Below are 23,113 nucleotides of genomic sequence, written 5' to 3'. Positions count from 1 at the left end.
TTGGTCAGGATGTGGCAGGTGGTTTGTGTTTGTTAAATGTTTGTGTTGTTGATTGGGACTTCCAATTGAAGGCAGGTGTGTATGAGTTGCCTTTGATTGGAAGTCCTATATAGGTGTGTGTGTTTTTCTTTGGGGTTGTGGGTGGTTGTTTTGCACTGCGTTTTTTTTTTTAGCCTGCAAACTGTTGCTGCTGTCGTGTTTATTGTTTCCTGTGGATGCTTTACTCCTTTTGTTGGGTAAATAAATATGAGTATTCACATACCTGCTGCGCCTTGGTTCATTTCCGAAGACAGCCGTTACAAACCTAAGCTAGCAGTGTTATTAAAAGTCTTATTAAAATATTTTCTAAGAACATTATTTAATTATGTTAAAATAACCTATAATCTCCGTTCTCAAAACCTCCCAGGAAAACTTTCAGGGAACCATAGAAAAACATTCTTAAAACCTCCCTGCAACCTAAAATGTAACGTTCCCAGAACAGGCAGAATATGACATCATTCTCAGAACTTTTAGAAAAAAATCCAGTTTAAACAGTCAGGAAACTTATGGCTTCATTCCTAGAACCAATGAAACTTCCGTAGGAACCAAATGTGCTTGATAGGAGATTACATTCGGGATTGTCAAACAGTAGCTAGCTAAGAACAACTAACTACTCCTGTTGTGTCTTCTTCTGCGGTCATAAGCACAGGAAGTGCAGCCACCAGCTGCAAAACTCTACTGTAGTCTGCTTGTAGTGTTTTGACGACTTATTCACTACACAAACAAGAAGTTAAAACATTGCCTGATTACTATTGATAAGCCTGTGTAGTAAAGCTGTAGTGTTTTGACTACATATTCACTATACGAACAAGTAGTAAAATATCTACCTGATTACTACTGATAAGCCTGTGTAGTAAAGCTGTAGTGTTTTGACTACTTATTTACTACCAACATCAAGTAGTAAAAATCTTTACCTGATTACTACTGGAAATACTACAGTACCTACTGAATTCCTACTGAAAACTACAAAACTCTTATGTATCTACAGTAGTGCTAAAGTACTAGTAAACTACACATTCACTACACAATTCTTAAAACTCTCTACGTACAGTGCATTCGGAAAGTATTCAGACCCCTTGACTTTTTTCACATTTTGTTACGTTACATTCTAAACTTGATCAAATAAAAAATGTTCCTCATCAATCTACACACAATACCCCATAATGACATCACAATACCCCATAATGACAAAGCGAAAACAGGTTCTGCACCTTGGTCAACTCTCTCTTCAGACAGCCGTTACAATGTCAGAGCAAAAACCAAGCCATAAGGTCAACGGAATTGTCCGTAGAGCTCAGAGACAGGTTTGTTTTGAGGCACAGATCTGGGGAAGGGTACCAAAAAATGTCTGCAGCATTGAAGGTCCCCAATAACACAGTGGCCTCCATCATTCTTCAATGGAAGAAGTTTGGAACCACCAAGACTCTTCCTAGAGCTGGTCGCCCAGCCAAACTGAACAATCGGGAGAGAAGGGCCTTGGTCAGGGAGGTGACCAAGAACCCGGTTATCACTCTGACAGAGCTCCAGAGTTCCTCAGTGGAGATGGCAGAACCTTCCAGAAGGACAACCATCTCTGCAGCACTCCACCAATCAGGCCTTTATGGTAGAGTGGCCACTCCTCAGTAAAAGGCACATGTCAGCCCGCTTGGAGTTTGCCAAAAGGCACCTACAGTAGACACTCAGATCATGAGACACAAGATTCTCTGGTCTGATGAAACCAAGATTGAACTATTTGGCCTGAATGCCAAGCGTCACGTCTGGAGGAAATCTGGCAGCATCCCTACATGTACATATTGCCTAAGTTACCTCAACTAACCGGTGCCCTCCCCGCACATTGACTCTGTACCGGTACCCCCTGTATATAGCCTCGCTATTGTTATTTTACTGCAGCTGTCTAATCATTTGTTTGTTTAATTTAAAATGTTTTACTTAACACTTGTTTTTCTTAAAACTGCATTGATGGTTAAGGGCTTGTAAGTAAGCATTTCACTGTAAGGTCTACACCTGTTGTATTCGGCACATGTAACAAATAAAATAACATTTGATTTGCTTTGATTTGAACCTGACAGAGCTTGAGAGGAACTGCAGCGAATGGGAGAAACTCCCCAAATACAGGTGTACCAAGCTTGTAGTGTCATACCCAAGAAGACTCAAGGCTGTAATCGCTGCCAAAGGGGATTCAACCAAGTACTGAGTAAAGGGTTTTAATATTAATGTAAATGTGATATTTCAGTTTTTCCAAAAATGTCTAAAAACGCTTTGTCATAATGGGGTATTGTGTGTAGATTTATGAGGAAAAACACGATTTAAACCATTTTAGAATAAGGCTGTAACGTAACAAAATGTGGAAAAAGTCAAGTGGTATGAATACTTTCCGAGTGCACTACTGCACGAATAGGTTTGTGTATTAATTCAGTAGTACTTTTTCATGAGGGGCAGCAGAAACAGTGTATGCATGGGAAATGGCCTGTAGGGGGTGGCAGGGCATTGATAGTGTTTTGTGTGGATATGTCAGATTATTTGTACAGTTTGTCTCTGAGGTTGGTGTTCATTTTGAGAGCCTTACATGGGGTTTATAAATGAAGTTCATGTGCATTTGTAGGACCAATGTTAGTGTTGGATTCCGCATATTTCACACTTCTACATAGTTAGCTTACACTTACAGATGCAATCCTTATTGATTTTTTGCATAGTCTCACATTGTGGTAGGCCTACGTCAACTTGCCTTGTACCAGGTGGTCTGGATCTCAGGCTTTTGGTTTGGCCTCAAACCCTAATCAGTCTCTCAATGCAATATGGCAGGCTGTCTTTCATGCTATGGTGGTGGCATTATGTGAAACATTGAACAGAGTTGAGGTAGCTCTGCTAAGTCCTTCGATAACCACAAATTATTGATGACTTTCCATTTTATGGCCTTAGTTATCCTAGAACATACACTGCATGACCAAAAGTATGTGCACACCTGCTCTTCGAACATCTCTTTCCAAAGTCATGGGTATTAATATGGAGTAGGTCCCCCCCTTTGCTGCTAAAACAACCTCCACTCTTCTGGGAAGGCTTTCCACAAGATGTTGGAACATTGCTGACGGGTGCCTTGCTTCCATTCAGCCACAAGAGCATTAGTGAGGTCAGCACTGATGTTGGGGGATTAGGCCTGGCTCGCAGTCGGCGTCCCAATTCATCCCAAAGGTGTTCAATGGAGTTGAGGTCAGGGCTCTGTGCAGGCCAGTCAAGTTCTACCACACCGATCTCGACAAACCATTTCTGTATGGACCTCGCTTTGTGCACGGGGGCGTTGTCATGCTGAAACAGGAAAAGTGCCTTCCCCAAACTTTTTCCACAAAATTGGAAGCACAGAATCGTCTAGAACAGTGTTTCCCAAACGTTTAATAGTCCCGTACCCGTTCAAACATTCAACCTCCAGCTGCGTACCCCCCTCTAGCACCAGGGTCAGCGCACTCTCAAATGTTGTTTTTTGCCATCATTGTAAACCTGCCACACACAGACTATACAATAAATTTATTAAACATAAGAATGAGTGTGAGTTTGTCACAACCTGGCTTTGACAAAGAGCTCTTATAGGACCAGGGCACAAATAATAATATAATAATAATCAATCATTTTGCTCTTTATTTAGCCATCTTACATATAAAACTTTATTTGTTCATCGAAAATTGTGAATAACTCACCACAGGTTAATGAGAAGGGTGTGCTTGAAAGGATGTACATACACTACCGGTCAAAAGTTTTAGAACCCCTACTCATTCAAGGGTTTTTCTTTATTTTTACTATTTTCTACATTTAGAATAATAGTGAAGACATCAAAACTATAAAACAACATATATGGAATCATGTAGTAACCCCAAAAAAGTGTTAAACAAATCAAAATCAATGTATCAACGCTGGAAAGACCTGTGTGTTGTCCTTGTTAATGCAGACAGAGAAGAGAGAGCCTCAATTTTGTCCCGCACATTTAATTTAATATTGCGGAGAGTCCCTGTAATCCTAGATTCAGATCATTCAGGTGAGAAAAAGATAGGCCAGTCATGTGAGAAACTTGTCATTGTGCAAGCGGTCAGACAAGTGAAAATGATGGTCAGTAAAGAAAACTTTAAGCTTGTCTCTCAATTTAAAAAAACGTGTCAATACTTTGCCCCTTGATAACCAGCACACTTCTGTATGTTGTAAAAGCGTTACATGGTCGCTGCCCATATCATTGCATATTGCAGAAAATACATGCGAGTTCAGGGGCCTTGCTTTAACAAAGTCAACAATTTTCACTGTAGTGTCCAAAACGTTGTCAAGCTGTCAGGCATTCCCTTGGCAGCAAGAGCCTCTCGGTGGATGCTGCAGTGTACCCAAGTGTCATCGGGAGCAACTGCTTGCACGCCTGTTACCACTCCACTGTGTCTCCCTGTCATGGTTTTTGGGCCATCAGTACAGATACCAACACATCTTGACCACCAAAGTCCATTTGATGTCACAAAGCTGTCCATGGAGCAGAAGCAGACGCCCTCCCTATGGAGATAGAGGAGCGCGTCCAGCAGCACGCGACCATTTTGCAACATCTGGGCACCGCCATGGATCGCGTGCTGCAGAAGATAGATCGTTGGGAGAGAGGAGTAGGTCGTCCAGCGCCTCCACCAGCCCCCCTACAGCAGGTCCTACTGTCCACCCCTCCTTCACTCGGGTCCAGCGGGATTCGGCTCGCGCTCCCGAGGGAGTATGATGGGAAGGCTGTCGGATGCCAGGGGTTCCTACTCCAGCTTGAGCTCTACCTGGCGACCGTCCACCCGGCTCCTTCGGGACGTGAGAGCGTGTCCGCCCTGGTCTCCTGCCTCTCAGGCAAAGCCCTGGAGTGGGCCAAAGCCGTATGGAGTGAGGGAGACACGGCGTTGGACCATTACGCAGAGTTCACCCGCTGCTTTCGGGCAGATTTCGACCACCCGCCTGAGGGTCGAGCAGCGGGTGAACGACCGTTCCACCTAAGGCAGGCGACAGTCGTTGGACTTCCAGACCCTGGCCGCCAGCGCGGGATGGAACGACAGGGCCCTGATCGATCACTACCGGTGCAGTCTGCGTGAGGATGTCCATCGGGAGTTGGCCTGCCGAGACCGCTCCACTAGACATGGTTACGCTGGAGGGTCATAAGGAGAGAATCAGTCTCTTCCTTATTGATTCTCCTGCATTTCCCGTGGTGCTGGGCCTACCCTGGTTGGCCTGTCATGACCCCACTATTTCGTGGCAACAGAGGGCTCTCAAGGGGTGGTCACGAGAGTGCTCAGGGAGGTGTGTGGGGGTTGCCATCGGTGCAACTACGGTGCGCATCCCCTAAGACGGTGGCTATGGAAACATATGTCTCCGAATCCCTGGGGCAGGGATACATTCGGCCCTCCACTTCACCTGCCTCCTCGAGTTTCTTTTTTGTGAAGAAGGATGGGGATCTGCGCCCTTGTATTGACTATCGTGGTATCAATCAGATCACTGTGAGGTACAGCTACCCGCTGCCTCTCATCGCCAGTGCGATCGAGTCAATGCACGGGGCGCGCTTCTTCACAAAATTGGATCTCAGGAGCGCTTACAACCTGGTGCGTATCCGTGAAAGGGACGAGTGGAAGACGGCATTTAGTACCACCTCTGGGCACTATGAGTACTTCGTCATGCAGTACGAGTTGATGAATGCTCCATCAGTCTTCCAGGCCTTCGTTGACGAGATTTTCCGTTCTTCCAACAGTCCGTCTCCTTCCTAGGGTACCGCATTTCTACTTCAGGGGTGGAGATGGAGAGTAACCGCATTTCAGCCGCGCGTAATTGGCCGACTCCTACCACGGTAAAGGAAGTGCAGCGGTTTCTAGGGTTTGCCAACTACTACCGGAGGTTTATCCGGGGTTTTGCTCAGGTAGCAGCTCCCATTACCTCACTGCTGAAGGGGGGACCGGTGCAACACCACGATCCTGGTCGTTGTGGATCGGTTTTCTAAGTACTGCCGTCTCCTCCCTTTACCCGGTCTCCCTACGGCCCTACAGACTGCGGAGGCCCTGTTCACTCATGTCTTCCGGCACTACGGGGTGCCTGAGTGTATATAGTCTCTGATCGGGGTCCCCAGTTCACGTCCAGGGTCTGGAGAACGTTTATGGAACGTCTGGGTGTCTCGGTCAGCCTCACCTCAGGTTTTCACCCCAAGAGTAACGGGCAGGTGGAGAGAGTAAATCAGGATGTGGGTAGGTTTCTGCGGTCATATTGCCAGGACTGGCCGGGGGAGTGGGCGGCATTCATCCCCTGGGCAGAGATGGCCCAAAACTTACTCCGCCACTCCTCCACCAACCTCTCTCCTTTCCAGTGCGTACTGGGGTATCAGCCAGTTCTGGCACCTTGGCACCAGAGCCAGATCGAAGCTCCTGCGGTGGACGAATGGTTTAAGCGCTTGGATGAGACCTGGGATGCCGCCCATGTGCACCTGCAACGGGCCGTGAGGCGGCAGAAGGCGAGCACCGACCGCCACCGCAGTGAGGCCTCTGTGTTCGCACCAGGGGTCTGGCTCTCGACCCGAAACCTGCCACTCCGCCTGCCCTGCCGGAAGCTGGGTCCGCAGTTTGTGGCGCCATTCAAAGTTCTGAGGAGACTGAACGAGGTATGCTACATGATACAGCTTCCCCCAGATTACCGTATTAATCCCTCGTTCCATGTGTCTCTCCTCAGGCCGGTGGTGGCTGGTCCACTCCAGGAGTCTGAGGTGCAGAAGGTTCCTCCGCCCCCAGCGTATGCTGTTCGAGCCATCCTCGACTCGAGGCATCGGGCGAGGGGCCTTCAGTACCTCGTGGAGTGGGAGGGGTACGGTCCGGAGGAGAGATGCTGGGTGCTGGTGGAGGACGTTTTGGACCCTTCGTTCTGCGGGAGTTCCACCGTCTCCATCCGGATCGCCCTGCGCCTCGTCCTCCGGGTCGTCCCCGAGGTCGGTGTCGGCGCGCTGCTGGAGCCGCGCGTCAATGGGGGTTACTGTCATGACTTCCGCCGAAGTCGGTCCCTCTCCTTGTTTGGGCGGCGTTCGGCGGTCGACGTCACCGGCCTTCTAGCCATCGCCGATCCACTTTTCATTTTCCATTTGTTTTGTCTTTGTCTTACACACCTGGTTTCAATCCCCTAATTACTTGTTCATTATTTAACCCTCTCTTTCCCCATGTTTGTTTGTGAGTGATTGTTTTTCTGTAATACGGTCCGTTTATTGTGGGCTCACTTATTTTATATTGTATCTGTCTATTTTGAGTAAATACTTTTATTTACTCATATCTGCTGTCCTGCGCCTGACTCCTCTACACCAGCTACACACAGTCTGCATTACAGTCCAGTACTTTAAAAAATATCCTCTCCTGTTCTCCTGGTTTCCAGTGGCTTGCAGATGAGGATGTCTTCCTTAATTGACCCCCATAAACGTAATGGACATATACCAGGAGCTGTGCCAGGCCCGCCACGTCTGTTGACTCATCCAGCTGTAAGGCATAGAATTCACTGGCTTGTATGCGAAGCAGTAATTGTTTCAAAACATCTCCTGCCATGTCACTGATGCGTCGTGAAAATGTGTTGTTTGATGAAGCCATTGTCTGTATCGTTTTTTTGGCCTTTTTTCCCCAGCCTTGTCCCAGCCATATCTGCGGCAGCAGGAAGAATTAAGTCCTCCACAATAGTATGGGGCTTGCCTGTCCTAGCCACTCGGTAGCTCACCATATAAGATGCTTCTAGCCCCTTCTTATTAATGGTATCTGTTGCTTTTATACGTGTCTTGCTACTCGAAAGTCGTCTTAATTCTCGCTCAAAAAACTCTTGTGGCTTATTATTCGAATTGGCATGTTTTGTTTCTAAATGTCTGCACAAGAGTGAAGGTTTCATTGAGTTGTGTACTTTTGCACATATAACACACTGTGGCTGAGGAAAGGCACTACTCCCAATATAAGTGAACCCCAAATCAATGTAGTTCTCATCATATTTGTGCCTCTTCGATGGTCCAACATCCCTATCTGTTCGGTGCTTTCCCGAGTAAGGAGGCAGTAGCTCTTCGGCTGCATCAGATTCACAACTGTCAGTGTCCATGCTAGCTGGGCTAACAACAAATGTACAATTACTGATGCTTGCATTGGATGTGCTCATGGAAGCAGAACAACTTGTGTCTTCAACAGGTGCAGGTGTAGTACTGCTGGTAGTAGCAGTACTACAAGTAGAGCTGGTATGTGTCTCTATGGACGCGGGCCTTACTTTCTTTTAACCATTTATCAATTTTGGAGTTAACGGAATGAGCAGCAGCTACGTTTGGCTACATACAGACCGTTAATGGAATTCCCGCAAGAGAGTAACGGTTAATGTGATTGGATGTTAATTATTTGACTAAGCTACCTGTATTTGACATTGTGTTGTTATTTCGCTGAACACTAGATGGTTTAATTTTATTTTTGGCAGTGAAACGAGGCTAATCAGGCGAGAAAAAAACATCACCCAAATGTATAGCCCCGTTGGAAAATATAAATGGACTGTTTGTTAAATGTGAATCACATTTTTATTTGGCGTACCCCTGACGGCACTGCACATACCCCTAGGAATACTTGGTCGAGAATGTCATTATATGCTGCAGCGTTATGATTTCCCTTCACTGGAACTGAGGGGCCTTAACAATGAAAAACAGGCCCAGACCATTATTCCTCCTTCACCAAACCCAGACTCATCAGTCAGACTGCCAGATGGTGAAGCGTGATTCATCACTCCAGAGAACGCTTTTCCACTGAGTCCAGTGGCGGCGAGCTTTTACACCACTCCAGCCGACGCTTGGCATTGCGCATGGTGATATTAGGCTGCTCGGCCATGGAAACACATTTCATGAAGTTCCCGACGAAAATATTCTATACATTTTATTAAATTTTTTATCTTAACTTTTACCCTTTTTCTCCCCAATTTCATGATATCTAATTGATATTTACAGTCTTGTCCCATCACTGTAACTCCCGTATGGAACCGGGAGAGGCAAAGGTCGAGAGCCATGCGTCCTCCGAAACACAACCCTGCCAAGCCGCACTGCTCCTGGACACAGTGCTCACTTAACCTGGAAGCACCAATGTATCGGAGGTAACGCCGTACAACTGGCGACCGAAGTCAGCTTGCAGGCGCCCGGCCTGCCACAAGGAGTCGCTAGAGAGCGATGGCACAAGGACATCCCAGCCAGCCAAACCCTCCCCTAACCCAGACAATGCTGGGCCATTGGGTCTCCCGGTCATGGGCGGCTGTGACACAGCCTGGGATCGAATCCAGGTCTATAGTGACGCCTCTAGCACTGAGATGCAGTGCCATAGACCCCTGTGCCACTTGGGAGCCCCACAGACGTGTGTCAGATTGCATAGTAACTCTCAAGTGCTCAGAACAAGAGTTAAGAAAAGCATGGAATGCCTGGAGATGTTTTGCATCACCCTTCCATAGAACAAAAATATCATCAATGTACCATTTCCAAATAATAATGGTTAGGCAATAAAACATGTTTGAGAGGATTGGGTTACATGGAGACTGTTTCATGGAGACTGTTTCTCCATGTAACCCACATATAAATTAGCATATTTAGGAGCCATGGAGGATCCCGTAGCAGTACCCTTCGTCTGGATAAAGAAGTAATTTAGAAACATGACGTAGTTGTGTGTGTGAGTACTATTTCAGCAGATGTTATGATGCATGCACTGGAAGGTAGTTCACTAGGGTCACGTTGTAGAATAAAATGTTCTGTCTTTAATACCGCCCTCGTGTGGAATATTTGTGTATAACGACTCAACATCAAAAGTAACTAACAAAGTATTATCAGGGAGAGGATCAAGAGATTCAATAATAGACATCATACTGCTGGTGTCCTTTACAAAGGAGGGGAGCTGTTCTGACAGTGGTCTAATAAAAAAATTCAACAAAAGTCGATAAAGGGGCCGTTACTGCATCAATGCCGCTACAATAGGGCACCTTGGAGGTTTTGTAACATTCTTGTGTAATTTCGGTAAAGTATACAAAGTGGATACTTTTGGGTGTGGAATAGCCAAAAAGTCGTGTTCTTTTTTGGTGATTTAACCAGAATTGAACTACCCATCTTGGACAGTAAAGATAGTGTTCTGAAATTGGGAAGTGGGGTTACTTCTGAGTTTCTTGTAAAAGGTGTTGTCAGTTGTCTATGACACTCATTTACATAAACTGTCCTATCCATAAGTATATATATATATATATATATATATATATATATATTATAATTTAACTAGGCAAGTCAGTTTCTTCAGGATCCGTGTCCCTTCCACGGGACGGTTGAGCTAATGTAGGCCAATGTGATTAGCATGAGGTTGTAAGTAACAAAAACATTTCCCAGGACATAGACATACCTGATATGGGCCGAATCTTACATTCTTGTTCATCTAACTGCACTGTCCAATTTACAGTAGCTATTACAGTAAAATAATACCATGCTATTGTTTGAGGAGAGTGCATAATTTTGAACATGAAAAGTTATTAATAAACATATTAGGCACTTTTGGGCAGTCTTGATACCACATTTTTAACAGATATACAATGGTTTATTGGATCAGTCTAAAACTTTGCACATACACTGCTGCCATCTAGTGGACAAAATCAAAATTGCACCTGGCCTGGATTAATACATTACGGCCTTTCTCTTGCATTTCAAATATGATGGTACAAAAAAAAATACAAAAGAACGGTTGGTCTTTTCTATGTATTATCTTTTACCAGATCTATTCTGTTATATTCTCCTACATTCCTTTCACATTTCCACAAAGTTAAAAGTGTTTCCTTTCAAATGGTACCATGAATATGCATATCCTTGCTTCAGGCCCTGAGCTACAGGCAGTTAGATTTGGGTATGTCATTCTAGGCGAAAATTGAAAAAAAGGGGTGTATCCTAGGAACAAATAATTTTTTACAATGACGGCCTACCCCGGCCAAATCTAACCCGGACAATGCTGGGCCAATCGTGCGCCGCCCTAATGGAGTACAACCGACCCACCCTTATCAACAGGGCGGGTAAGGACTGACGTATCAGATTGTAAATCAAGCAGATCTTGTTTTTCATCCTTCGGTAAATTATGGAAATATATGTACTCATGTTTGTTCTTAAGGAGATTACCAACATCTTTTTCAACGAGTCTGCAATATGTCTCAATAGAGTGATTGCGATTGGCTGGAGGTACAAAATAACCCTTCCTTCTAACAGGAGTCGGAGTATGTACAGGTGAGCAACCTACATGTTCAGTAGAAATATCACGATTACGGGAGCTAAGGTATTCCCTTAAACGGATGTTTTTAAAAAACTTAAACATGTCTACCTTAACATCGAAATCGTTACACTGAGTTGTAGTCACCACAGACCCCGGTTCGATTCCAGGCTGTATCACAACCGGCCCGTGATTGGGAGTCCCATAGGGCGGCGCACAATTGGCCCAGATTCGTAATAGTTAAGGTTTGTCCGGGCTAGGCTGTCATTGTAAATAATAATTTGTTATTATTCCTCCCTTTCCTCCCTTTCCTCTCCCCCCTCTCTCATCCCTCTCCTCCCTCTCTCCTCCCTCTCCTCTCCTCCCTCTCCTCCCTTTCCTCTCCTCTCCTCCCTCTCCTCCCTTTTCTCTCCTCTCCTCCCTCTCTCCTCTCCTCCCTCTCTCCTCCCTCTCCTGCCTTTCCTCTCCATCTCCTCCCTTTCCTCTCCTCATTGCCAGGATTGTCAGTTATTTGAACTATTCTACTGATTACTGGGATGACACAATCAATCTACTGTCGGGGAATGCCAACACAGTACACACCATGTCATAATGTTCTGAATAATTGGCCAAGTCTACCTCTGACCCTATGCGACTGAATCGCTTATGAGTAACAAACACAAGTCCAACATCTATCGGAAACTGCTAAACTACCTGTTTACTACCCTTCTTCTTTCCGGGGATGTGCATCTCAACCCTGTTCCTAAAATTACAGAGCCAGCGATACTCACCGGAAGGGATAGTTAATTGCACTACCGACTGCCCCTAATCAAAACAAAACAAATGGCCTAAACCCAGCCGTTAGAAAACACAGACAATTTTACTTTTTTCAATGGGTCAATCACTCTTGAGTCATCTGGGACCCACTAGCTAAGCCCAAGGGAATACTATGGAGGCACTTGAACATTCGCAGTGGCATTCCAAAAAGTGATCAAATTCAACATCTTCTCACAGACTCCGACCTTGACTTCCTCTGCCTCTCAGAGACATGGCTCCTTAACTCTCCATCTGCTGCTTTGATTGTGCCTGGATACAATGTTCTCAGGAGGGATTAAAGGGAGAGGAGGGGTTCTGATGATTTACATTAAAGAACATATCCTATGTAAACAAACTGAGTGGTCATGTGATAATGAACAAGAATGTATTGGCCTGAACGTTACACTGTCTCCCCAAATGTATTTTACCCTTATTGGAATGTATAGACCACCTTCCACCAAAAGTGTGTTTTTTTTATCAGTTTAATAACATGCTTAGGGAATGTGATTTTGGGAAAGAGGTCATCTTAATGGGAGATTTTAATATTAATTATGAAGACAAGTCTTGTAGGAAAACCCTCAAATGGATCACTAATACCTTTGACCTTACACAGCTAGTTAAAGGGCCAACCAGGGTGACTTGTTGCTCTAAAACACAAATTGATTTGGTGTTCAGTAATAAACCAGAGAGAGTGACTAAATCATTCAATATGATTACAGGGCTATCTGATCATAATCTGACACGTATAGCCAAACAGCTTTCCATGAACAGGTTTAACCTCTCTACTGAACAGGTTTAACCTCTCTACTGAACAAGTTTAACCTCTCTACTGAACAGGTTTAACCTCTCTACTGAACAGGTTTAACCTCTCTACTGAACAGGTTTAACCTCTCTACTGAACAGGTTTAACCTCTCTACTGAACAGGTTTAACCTCTCTACTGAACAGGTTTAACCTCTACTGAACAGGTTTAACCTCTCTACTGAACAGGTTTAACCTCTACTGAACAGGTTTAACCTCTCTACTGAACAGGTTTAACCTCTACTGAACAGGCTTAACCTCTACTGAACAGGTTTATTCTCTACTGAACAGGTTTAACCTCTACTGAACAGGTTTAACCTCTCTACTGAACAGGTTTAACCTCTACTGAACAGGTTTAACCTCTCTACTGAACAGGTTTAACCTCTACTGAACAGGTTTAACCTCTACTGAACAGGTTTAACCTCTCTACTGAACAGGTTTAACCTCTACTGAACAGGTTTAACCTCTACTGAACAGGTTTAACCTCTCTACTGAACAGGTTTAACCTCTCTACTGTTAGAACGCCTGATCAGCTCAGAATACCTAACAGTTAATTAAATTCTTTTGATAACTCAATTAAGGGAATGATCTTTTTTCGATCCACAATCCAGACTACAATAAATGTCTTACTAAAGAAAATCAAAATCCAAACCTGGCCAAAAGAGCATTCTTCCTTCCTTGGCTAAATGGAGAAATCTGGAAACTGACGAAAGAAAGAGATCATGCTCTAAAAACAGCCTTAAAGTCCAAATTAGAGCATGACAGACGTAGGTTAACCAAAATGAGAAATAATGTGATGAAAGAAATCAGACAGGCCAAGCCAAACTTTTCTACCAACATAATTGGTGAAGCAAACGTCAATTCTAAATTGATCGGGGAGATTTAAAAAAAAAAGTTAACAGGGAAAGACCATAGTGACACTGCAAAAAGACTAGAAATCAATGTGAATGACAGTCTAACACAGGACACAGTCGAAATAGCAACAGCCTTCAATACCTACTTTGTTGACTCTGTCAAGGCACTAACACAGAACCCTGCCACTGGTTTATTGGGCTCAGTGCCAGTGAATGACACTCAACCTGTCTTCATCATAAGGGAGGTTTCTGAGTCAAAGGTGAACAAGGTGATTAGCTCACTAAAGAACTCTAAATCCAAAGATGTGTTTGGGCTGGACTCTACCTTTCTTAAAAACTACAAAAGAGTCACTCATTGGCCCCATTACAAAGGTCACCAACATATCTATTGGTCAGGGCGTGTTTCCAAGGGTCTGGAAGTTGGCCATAATAATGGCCATCTTTAAATCAGGTGACCCTGCTGATGTGAGTAACTACAGGCTCATTAGTATACTACCTGTGGTGTCGAAGGTTGTTGAAAAGTGTGTAGCAGAACAACTGATTGCCCACCTCAACAACAGCCCCTTGAAGGCAGAACCCAGTCTGTCAGAATGGGCAATGACCTGTCGCCCACTCTCAGCTATGATGTGGGCGTGCCCCAAGGGTCAATACTGGGGCCCCTCCTGTTCAGCCTGTACATTAATGATCTGCCTTCTGTCTGTACTGGGTCTGAAGTTCAAATGTATGCAGATGATACAGTGATATATGTGCATGCAAAGAGCAAACAACAAGCTGCACCAGAACTCACTACTGTAATGGTCCAGGTTACAAAGTGGCTCAGTGACTCACTACTGCAGTGGTCCAGGTTACAAAGTGACTCAGTGACTCACTACTGTAGTGGTCCAGGTTACAAAGTGGCTCAGTGACTCACTACTGCAGTGGTCCAGGTTACAAAGTGACTCAGTGACTCACTACTGTAGTGGTCCAGGTTACAAAGTGGCTCAGTGACTCACTACTGTAGTGGTCCAGGTTACAATGTGACTCAGTGACTCACTACTGTAGTGGTCCAGGTTACAAAGTGGACTCAGTGACTCACTACTGTAGTGGTCCAGGTTACAAAGTGGACTCAGTGACTCACTACTGTAGTGGTCCAGGTTACAAAGTGGCTCAGTGACTCACGTTCTGTAATCGTCCATGTGAAAAAGTGACACAGTGACTCTCTACTGTAATGTTCACAAAGAGGTACAACGTGGATGCTACTGAGCTAGATGTCTACGTGTCAGAGGAGAAGCTCCAGGTGGTATCTGAGTGACTCACTGAGCTCACGACATCTATGTGGTCAGAGGAGAATCTCCAGAGTGGTATCTGATGACTCACTGAGCCAGATGTCTATGGTATCAGGGGAGAAGCTCCAGGTGGTATCTGATGCTACTGAGCCAGACATCTAATGTGTCCAGGGGACGAAGCTGACTCAGGTGGCTCATCTGACTGCTACTGGACCAGGTGTACTAAGTGTATCAGGGGAGAAGCTCCAGGTGTGTATCTGCATGCTACTGAGCCAGACAGTCTCATGTTGTTCAGAGGAGAAGCTCCAGGTGGTATCTGATGCTACTGAACCAGATGTCTGTGTATCAGGGGAGAAGCTCCAGGTGGTATCTGATGCTACTGAGCCAGACATCTATGTGTCAGAGGAGAAGCTCCAGGTGGTATCTGATGCTACTGAACCAGATGTCTGTGTATCAGGGGAGAAGCTCCAGGTGGTATCTGATGCTACTGAGCCAGACATCTATGTGTCAGGGGAGAAGCTCCAGGTGGTATCTGATGCTACTGAACCAGATGTCTGTGTATCAGGGGAGAAGCTCCAGGTGGTATCTGATGCTACTGAGCCAGACATCTATGTGTCAGAGGAGAAGCTCCAGGTGGTATCTGATGCTACTGAACCAGATGTCTGTGTATCAGGGGAGAAGCTCCAGCTCGTATCCGATTATAAGGACCTTGGCATCATACTTGATTTGAACTTTTCTTTCAAAAAGCAGTTGAAAAGCATAACTCAAATAACCAACTCCAACCGAGCTAATTTCCGATTCATACAAACATTTTGACTACAGAGGAAGATAAACTGTACTTCAATGCTAAGATACTCCCCCAATAAACATATTGCTTGACTAGTTGGGCCCAAGCTTGGTTTACCACATTAAACCCCATTCAGTCTGTCTACAAACAGGCTACCAAAGTGCTTGATAGGAAGCCCAATAGCCATCATCACTGTTACATCCTCAGAAAGCATGAGCTCCTGAGTTGGGAAAATCTTGTGCAATACACCGACGCATGTCTTGTATTCAAGATCCTAAATGGCTTGGCTCCCCCTCCACACAGTACTTTTGTCAAACAGAAAACCCAAACCCATGGCAGCAGATTTGCAAGGTTTTCCATGAGAGGTTACTGTATAGTTCCCCTAAGGATAAGCACCTTTAGTCAATCTGCTTTCTCTGTGAGAGCTTCCCCTGCCTGGAACACACTGCTATCACACACACAACTGCACCACCTTTCACACCTTCACAAAACACCCACAAAGACATAGCTAAAGGCCAATCAGACTTGAAAACATGATCCCTAGCTGTGTATTGTTGCTTTCCATGTTGTCTGTTGTCTGTCGCTTGTGAGGTGTGGAAACACTTTGCTGCTTTTATCTATTTTGTTTTGTTGCTTTTTGTTCTATTGCTCTGTCTTCTGTGCTATGTTTTGCTTGTCCTATGTTTCTCTGTCTGCATGCTACGCGTTGCTTGTCCTATGTTTCTCTGTCTGCATGCTACGCATTGCTTGTCCTATATTTCTCTGTCCGCCTGCTACGCGTTGCTTGTCCTATGTTGCTCTGCATTCGCTCACTGTTCATTGTTTTTCTGTATTGTTATTGGAATTGTTTTTTTTTAATAACCTGCCCAGGGATTGCTGTTGATAATTTGCCAGTTGGCTAAAACCAGCACTTTTACTGAAACGTTGATTAATGTGCACTGTCCCTGTAAAAATAAACTCAAACTCAGTATAGGTTTTTTTTCCTGCACTCTGGTTCAGCGATGATGTAGTAGATTACACATTGTTTCACTATTGGGTAAGGGCCTGAAAAGCGAGCTTGCAACAGTGTCCCCAGAACAGGCAACAAAACTAGGAATTGGTCACCCACATTGAAAGTAAGGTCTCGGGACTTCCGATTGTACCAAACTTTCATTTTCATTTGTGCCTTCTCCAGACACTCACTGGCAAACTCACAGGCACGATGTAATCTGTATCGAAAAGTGCTAACGTGATCCAACAGAATTGTTTTGTTTTTGAGGTGTCGCCCTGCAACAACCTCTCTCTCATCAAACTCAAAGGAGTTCATTCAGACTAAAACCACGAGATTCCTGAACAACCTCCCACAATGCAAACACCACAAGAGGGACCCCATCGTCCCAGTCTTTCTCAAACTCAAAGCAGTAAACTCTCAACATAAACTTCAAAGTCTGATGAAATCTCTCAAGAGGACCTTGAGACTGGGTGGTAGGCACTAGAGGGGTATGGGTAACACCCAACTGTTATAGCACCCCTGACATGACATTCAAACCCTGGTCCTAACGGAAGTCCAAATGCTGAAAAAAAACTTCACCAATACTGGGAGCTGTGATTTTCCACAGTGAAATGGCCTCAGGGAACATTATGGTCAAGAGAAACTGGTTACTACTCTTTGCTTTGGGCAAAGGACCAACACAATCCACCAGAACTCTGCTGAAAGGTTGTCAAAAAGCAGGAATAGGCTGCAAAGGTGCAACCTGTACAGATTGGTTCGGTTTACCTGTCTGCTGGCATACGCGACAGGATTTACAGTAAGCCACAACATGCTGTTTCAGACCAGGCCAGAAGAAGTTACGCAAGATATGGTCATACGTCTTGTTGACCCCAACTACCATCTTGAGCTAATCTCAGTATCTCTTGTTAAGCGTAACTGGAATGATAATTTTAGATGGGCCAATTACTGGGCCAATCGTCTTGCCCAGAAGTGGCGCAAGAATTCATTTTCCTCATTAGAACACCATCTCTGTTAAAGTAAACTACATGAACTTCATCAAACTCTTCCTTTGGACTTATCTCAGCAAGAAGAGGGGAGAGGGAAACATCTTTACTCTCTTCAGCAATCAGAAAACAGCTGGTTCCTAGACATCTAAGTGTTAACTGTAGGGACCCTCTCTTCCTTCACTTGTCCTTTTAAACTCTCTCCCCTTTGGGGTTTTCAAAGGAGAAGTCAACTCAGGAGGTTTAGCGAAGTCAGGATCACCCATAAACGTCTCGGATAGATCGACCATGGTTGAATCGCTGACATCCTTCTCAACATTGAACTTTCTCCCAGAGTCTTTCTTAGACAAAGCACATGTAATGGCACACGTTGGGAACACTCTAGGGTACTTTTCTGATAAGCCATCACGTTCCTCTACTCTGGGTAACTTACAAACGACAGGATTTGGCACAACCTTCCCTCCAGCCAAATTGTTTCCCAGAATGAATGAGACCCCCTTCACCGGTAGGCTAAGCCTCACTCCAACGACACCAGAACCAGAAATGAGATCAGACTCGAGTTCCACATTATAGAAAATAACTTCCATGCAACCCATCGTCACACCTTGTACTAACACACTGTAATCAATCAGTTGCTGAAGTGCCAGACAAAGGCAGAACACCTTCCAAAATGAAGGACTGGGCTGCCCCAGTGTCTCACAGTATCTTCACCAGCTGCTTAACAACATCGCCACTCTGCAGAGACACAAACCTGTCTGAAATAAAGGGTTCATAGACATCTGATCCAAAATCTTGTTTAGGAGATCCAAATCCCAACCAGAGACTTAATGGTCTGGAGGGCTCCCACAAGAAGAAACTGCTTTTTCTCTCTTAAATTTTTCTGTTTCAACTCAGGACACTGAGGTGTCCTTTCTCAAAGCAGTGATCATAAACTGGCGGATACGAAAAACAAGTTTTCTGCTGATCTTTATCTTTGTGCGCTGTAGAAAAGGAGTGAAACCTCACCGTATTCGGTGACTTCTCTGGACTGCTTTTTGTGTAAGGAAAACTGCCGGGTGCTTTGTTTGTGAAGGTAGTTTTATGTGTCAACACAAATTCATCTGCAAGAACTGCAGCTTTCTCAAGAGTGAGATCCTTGTGCTCATAAATGTAGGTCGCAACCCTTTCCTGAAGGCAATTCTTGAACTGCTCGAGAAGTATGAGTGTCTTTAAATCCTCAAGGTCCTTGACCTTTTGAGAACCACACCACCAATCAATAAGACATGCTTGTTCCCTTGTGAACTCAACATGGCTTTGTGATTCTGTTTTTTGTCATTTACGGAACTGTTGTCTGTATGGCTCTGGGACTAACTCGTAAGCCCGAAGGATAGCAGCTTTATCAGTGTCATAATTTGATCTCTGGTCAAGAGATAAAGCAGTGTACACTTTCTGAGCCTTTCCCACAAGAACACTTTGGAGGAGCAGTGACCAAATATCTTGCGGCCATTTTAGGGATGTGGCAATCCGCTCAAACAGAGTAAAATATACCTCCACCTCATTTTCATAGAAAGGCGGTACAAGCCGGCTGTTGCAACCAAGATCAAACTCTGATGAGGGAGCAGGATTCTGTTGTTCCCATTTTGCCTTTAGTTCTACCTCTCGCAGTTGCACACCTCTGGGGTTTACTCTACCACTCGTAGGACCCTTTTCATCATCCTTCCTGTCTGGAAGGATTTCCCCCTCCACCAAAGCAGCACCGATCAACTCTTTGACTACTGCTTTTGGATCGCCAAGATGCCGCCTTGATGTCATAATGCTTTTGGATCGCCAAGATGCCACCTTGATGTCATAATGCTTTAGGATCGCCAAGATGCCACCTTGATGTCATAATGCTTTTGGATCGCCAAGATGCCACCTTGATGTCATAATGCTTTTGGATCGCCAAGATGCCACCTTGATGTCATAATGCTTTTGGATCGCCAAGATGCCACCTTGATGTCCACTGTCCACAAAATCCACTCTTAAATATCACGTCGTAATCTCAGTGCTTCACTCACCGTCACCAGAGGGCAGTGTCACACAGTTAGAGAAAAGAGAACACAGAAAAACACAAGTGACACATATCTCACGTCCCCTGTAACATAAGCTCTGTGAGACTGTGTGTGCTGTGAGACTAATCAAGATGTTATGCAACTTTAGGAATGACCCACTGACCCATTAAGTATTTAGCCTGATAAGTTTAGGGAAGACCCACTGACCCATTAAGTATTTAGCCTGATAAGTTTAGGGAAGACCCACTGACCCATTAAGTATTTAGCCTGATAAGTTTAGGGAAGACCCACTGATCCATTAAGTATTTAGCCTGATAAGTTTAGGGAAGACCCACTGACCCATTAAGTATTTAGCCTGATAAGCAACATCTTTATTGATTAAAATATCCAAAATTGTAAACAATAGAATAAACCATTCGTCAACTAGGTTTGGCCTTGGGTCAATTTTTTTCTGAGCTAGTAGTCGGCGGGCCAGAACATAATTACTATATAATATTAGCACAATTAATGGGTCCACACTACAAATTGAGCAACATGTTTAACAAATCCGATTAGTACATAATACATTCAGTGACAATAACATAATAATTTCGATCTGATTATGTTCATACAATCACAAATGTCTATATTAAAATATTATTTTGTCTATTTCTCTGTGCGCTGATTGGTGGAAAAACAGGTATACGTAGCCTACTGTAGACTACACTACTTTTTTAACGTCGACATTCGTTCAGAACAATTAGCTTGACAGCAACAGAAAATCCGCTCTCAAAAAGTATCAAAAGAAAGTTGGATAACAAAAATCGAAGTTTCAGAGAAGATTGTACAGAGAGATATGCGTTCATCTTACCATCAATTCCCAATGCCAAGCCAGTGTGTCTTATTTGCAATGAAAAGGTCACTGTTTACAAAGAATTCAATCTCAGACATCATTATGAATCTGAGCATGGAACTTTCAAAGTGGCCTTCCCGCCCCAGAGGACCGACGCAGAAACATTGAAGAGCTAACTGCAAGCTACACACAGCTTTTTTGGCTGACATATTCTGTCACTTAAACGGGTTAAATCTGCAGTTACAAGGAAGAAGGAAAACAGTTGTGTACATGGTGTAAAAACTTGAGGCCTTTACAAGGAAGCTTGAGTTGTTCAGTTTGTATGTATCATCTTGAAGGCTACTGCACTTCAGCACACTGAAGAAATGACAGACAGAGGGACCAGGCCGCAACATTGTCACAGAGGTGATAGAAGATTTCATCAAGCAGCTGAGTGACAACTTCTCCACTAGATTTGAAGACTACATCATGTCCAAGGATATCATTGTGTTTGTACGTGATCCTCTCACAGTCCGCCCAGGTGGAGAATTCTCCCTTGCTAAGAAAACGATACCCTAGCTGGATGATGTCGCAATTCAAACTGAGCTGATTGAATTCCAGACATCGAGCCAAATCAGGGATGCGCTCAGGAGTGCCGAATCCTTGTATGTGTGTTGGGTGGCATGCTCAGAGGAATACAGCACAATAAAGAAACTTGCATTTTATGTGCTAACAATGTTTGGATCGACTTACACCTGCTGTTACATGGAGTGGAACAGGGGAACCCAAGAACAGACTCAGATGAGGAGACTGGGATGAAGTAACCAAGGTATTTATTGAAACACAGGGGGAAGATAGAGTGCAGGCCAGGGGAAGCTCAGGCGGGTTGCTGGAAACCAGGTGTGGAGGCTGAGGCTGGAGTGAGAGGGGTTGAGACAGGGTAAGCAGGTCCCGAGGGGAATCCAAATGAGTAGTAGAGTGGGGAATCCAGGACAGAGTAGCAGGATGACGAGACGTGGAACTGGAGACAGGGACCAGTCAGAGCGGGCGGAACTGTAGCGGAGAGGAAAACAGAGTCAGGCAAGGAAAACAGGCACAACAGGATAACAGGATCTAACAGGAACAAACGGCTAGAACCGTAGACTGACTGAGCAGAGATTATGATCTGGCAGCGTGGAAGTGGCAGGGCTGAGTATTTGTAGAGGTATTGATTATGGAACAGGTTGCAGCTGGTGGAGATCTGCTCTGACTCCAGCACACATGTCTCTGCCCACACAATCACACACACACAGAGAGGGAGAGGGAGAGGGAGAGAGTACTGGGGAAGTTGCGGCAGGTCAAGGAAACACGGGATGAGCAGTAGAGGGCATGGCAGGAGCAGAAGTAACACCTGCAAGTCCTAATTTTCCTCTATGAACGCAATATAGACTCACGACAGGAAAAATATTCATAATTAATTTAGGGGGCCAAATCATATTGCCGGCAGGACAGATTTGGCATGCAGGCCACCGGTTGGGGAACCCTGCTCTGTTTCACTTAAACCTACTATGAAATATATAATTATCATGTTACTGTATATCACAGATATATGAATATTGTGAATATTGAAGACAGAAAGGTCTTCAACACACCCAAACCCCGACAGATATCACAATTTCACCCTTTTTTATACTCACCCATTTCTTACTTCCCTGTAGAACATCGGTGTAAAGATGTCCTCAATATGTTTCATCTCCCAGTTCTTCGCAGAATCACCTGGAATTCAGTTGTGGGTTCAGAGGTCACCTCTCGTGATGCAAGAACACCTTGCACAGGTTGTGGTACCCAGGGGAAAAGATTGAACCACAACAAGGCTGGGTCTTCCTACTACCACACCTTTGCCCCTAGAATCGGGACTATCTAGGTGAATAATATTACAGGTAAGTAAAAACATAATCTGACGTAGCAGGCGTAAAATAAACGCCTGAAACCAGATCTCCTACATACTGGTCTTGATGAGAATAACAAAAAAAACTGTCTGTGTCATTTCATAGTTTTGATGTCTTCACTATTATTCTACAATGTAGAAAATAGTTTCAAAAAAATAATAAAGAAAAACCCTTGAATGAGTAGGTGTGTCCAAACTTGACTGGCACTATACAGTGTATACATCACACACCATAAACACGACAACATGATACATTCAAGAACTAACTACTTATCACAATATAGTCAATATTGTATTTCAAATCAACAACATGTTCATATGGAAAAGGCTGATGAAAGGAAAAGGGGCAAGGATTGAAAGCCATAAAAGGATGACATCATGGTCTTGCTTACTATAATATAAAATGACGCAAGTGAAGTTATACACTCCCCTGACACCAAAGATAATAGTTTATAGTATGATAGGCTAATATAAAGTTAAAGTCACACCCCCATTTGGCATTTTAGCCAAGTTTATTTGCCATTTGTAATAATTACATTGGAAATCTTATTGCACAAAAGCTCTAACATTAAAAACAACAGGACAAATAAAAAACAA

The sequence above is a fragment of the Salmo salar genome, chromosome 12, assembly GCF_965601325.2.
Source record: "Salmo salar chromosome 12, fSalSal1, whole genome shotgun sequence".
NCBI classification, from domain to species: domain Eukaryota; kingdom Metazoa; phylum Chordata; class Actinopteri; order Salmoniformes; family Salmonidae; genus Salmo; species Salmo salar.
The sequence above is the reverse complement of the archived record's forward strand: the minus strand, read 5'-3'. Positions refer to the sequence as shown.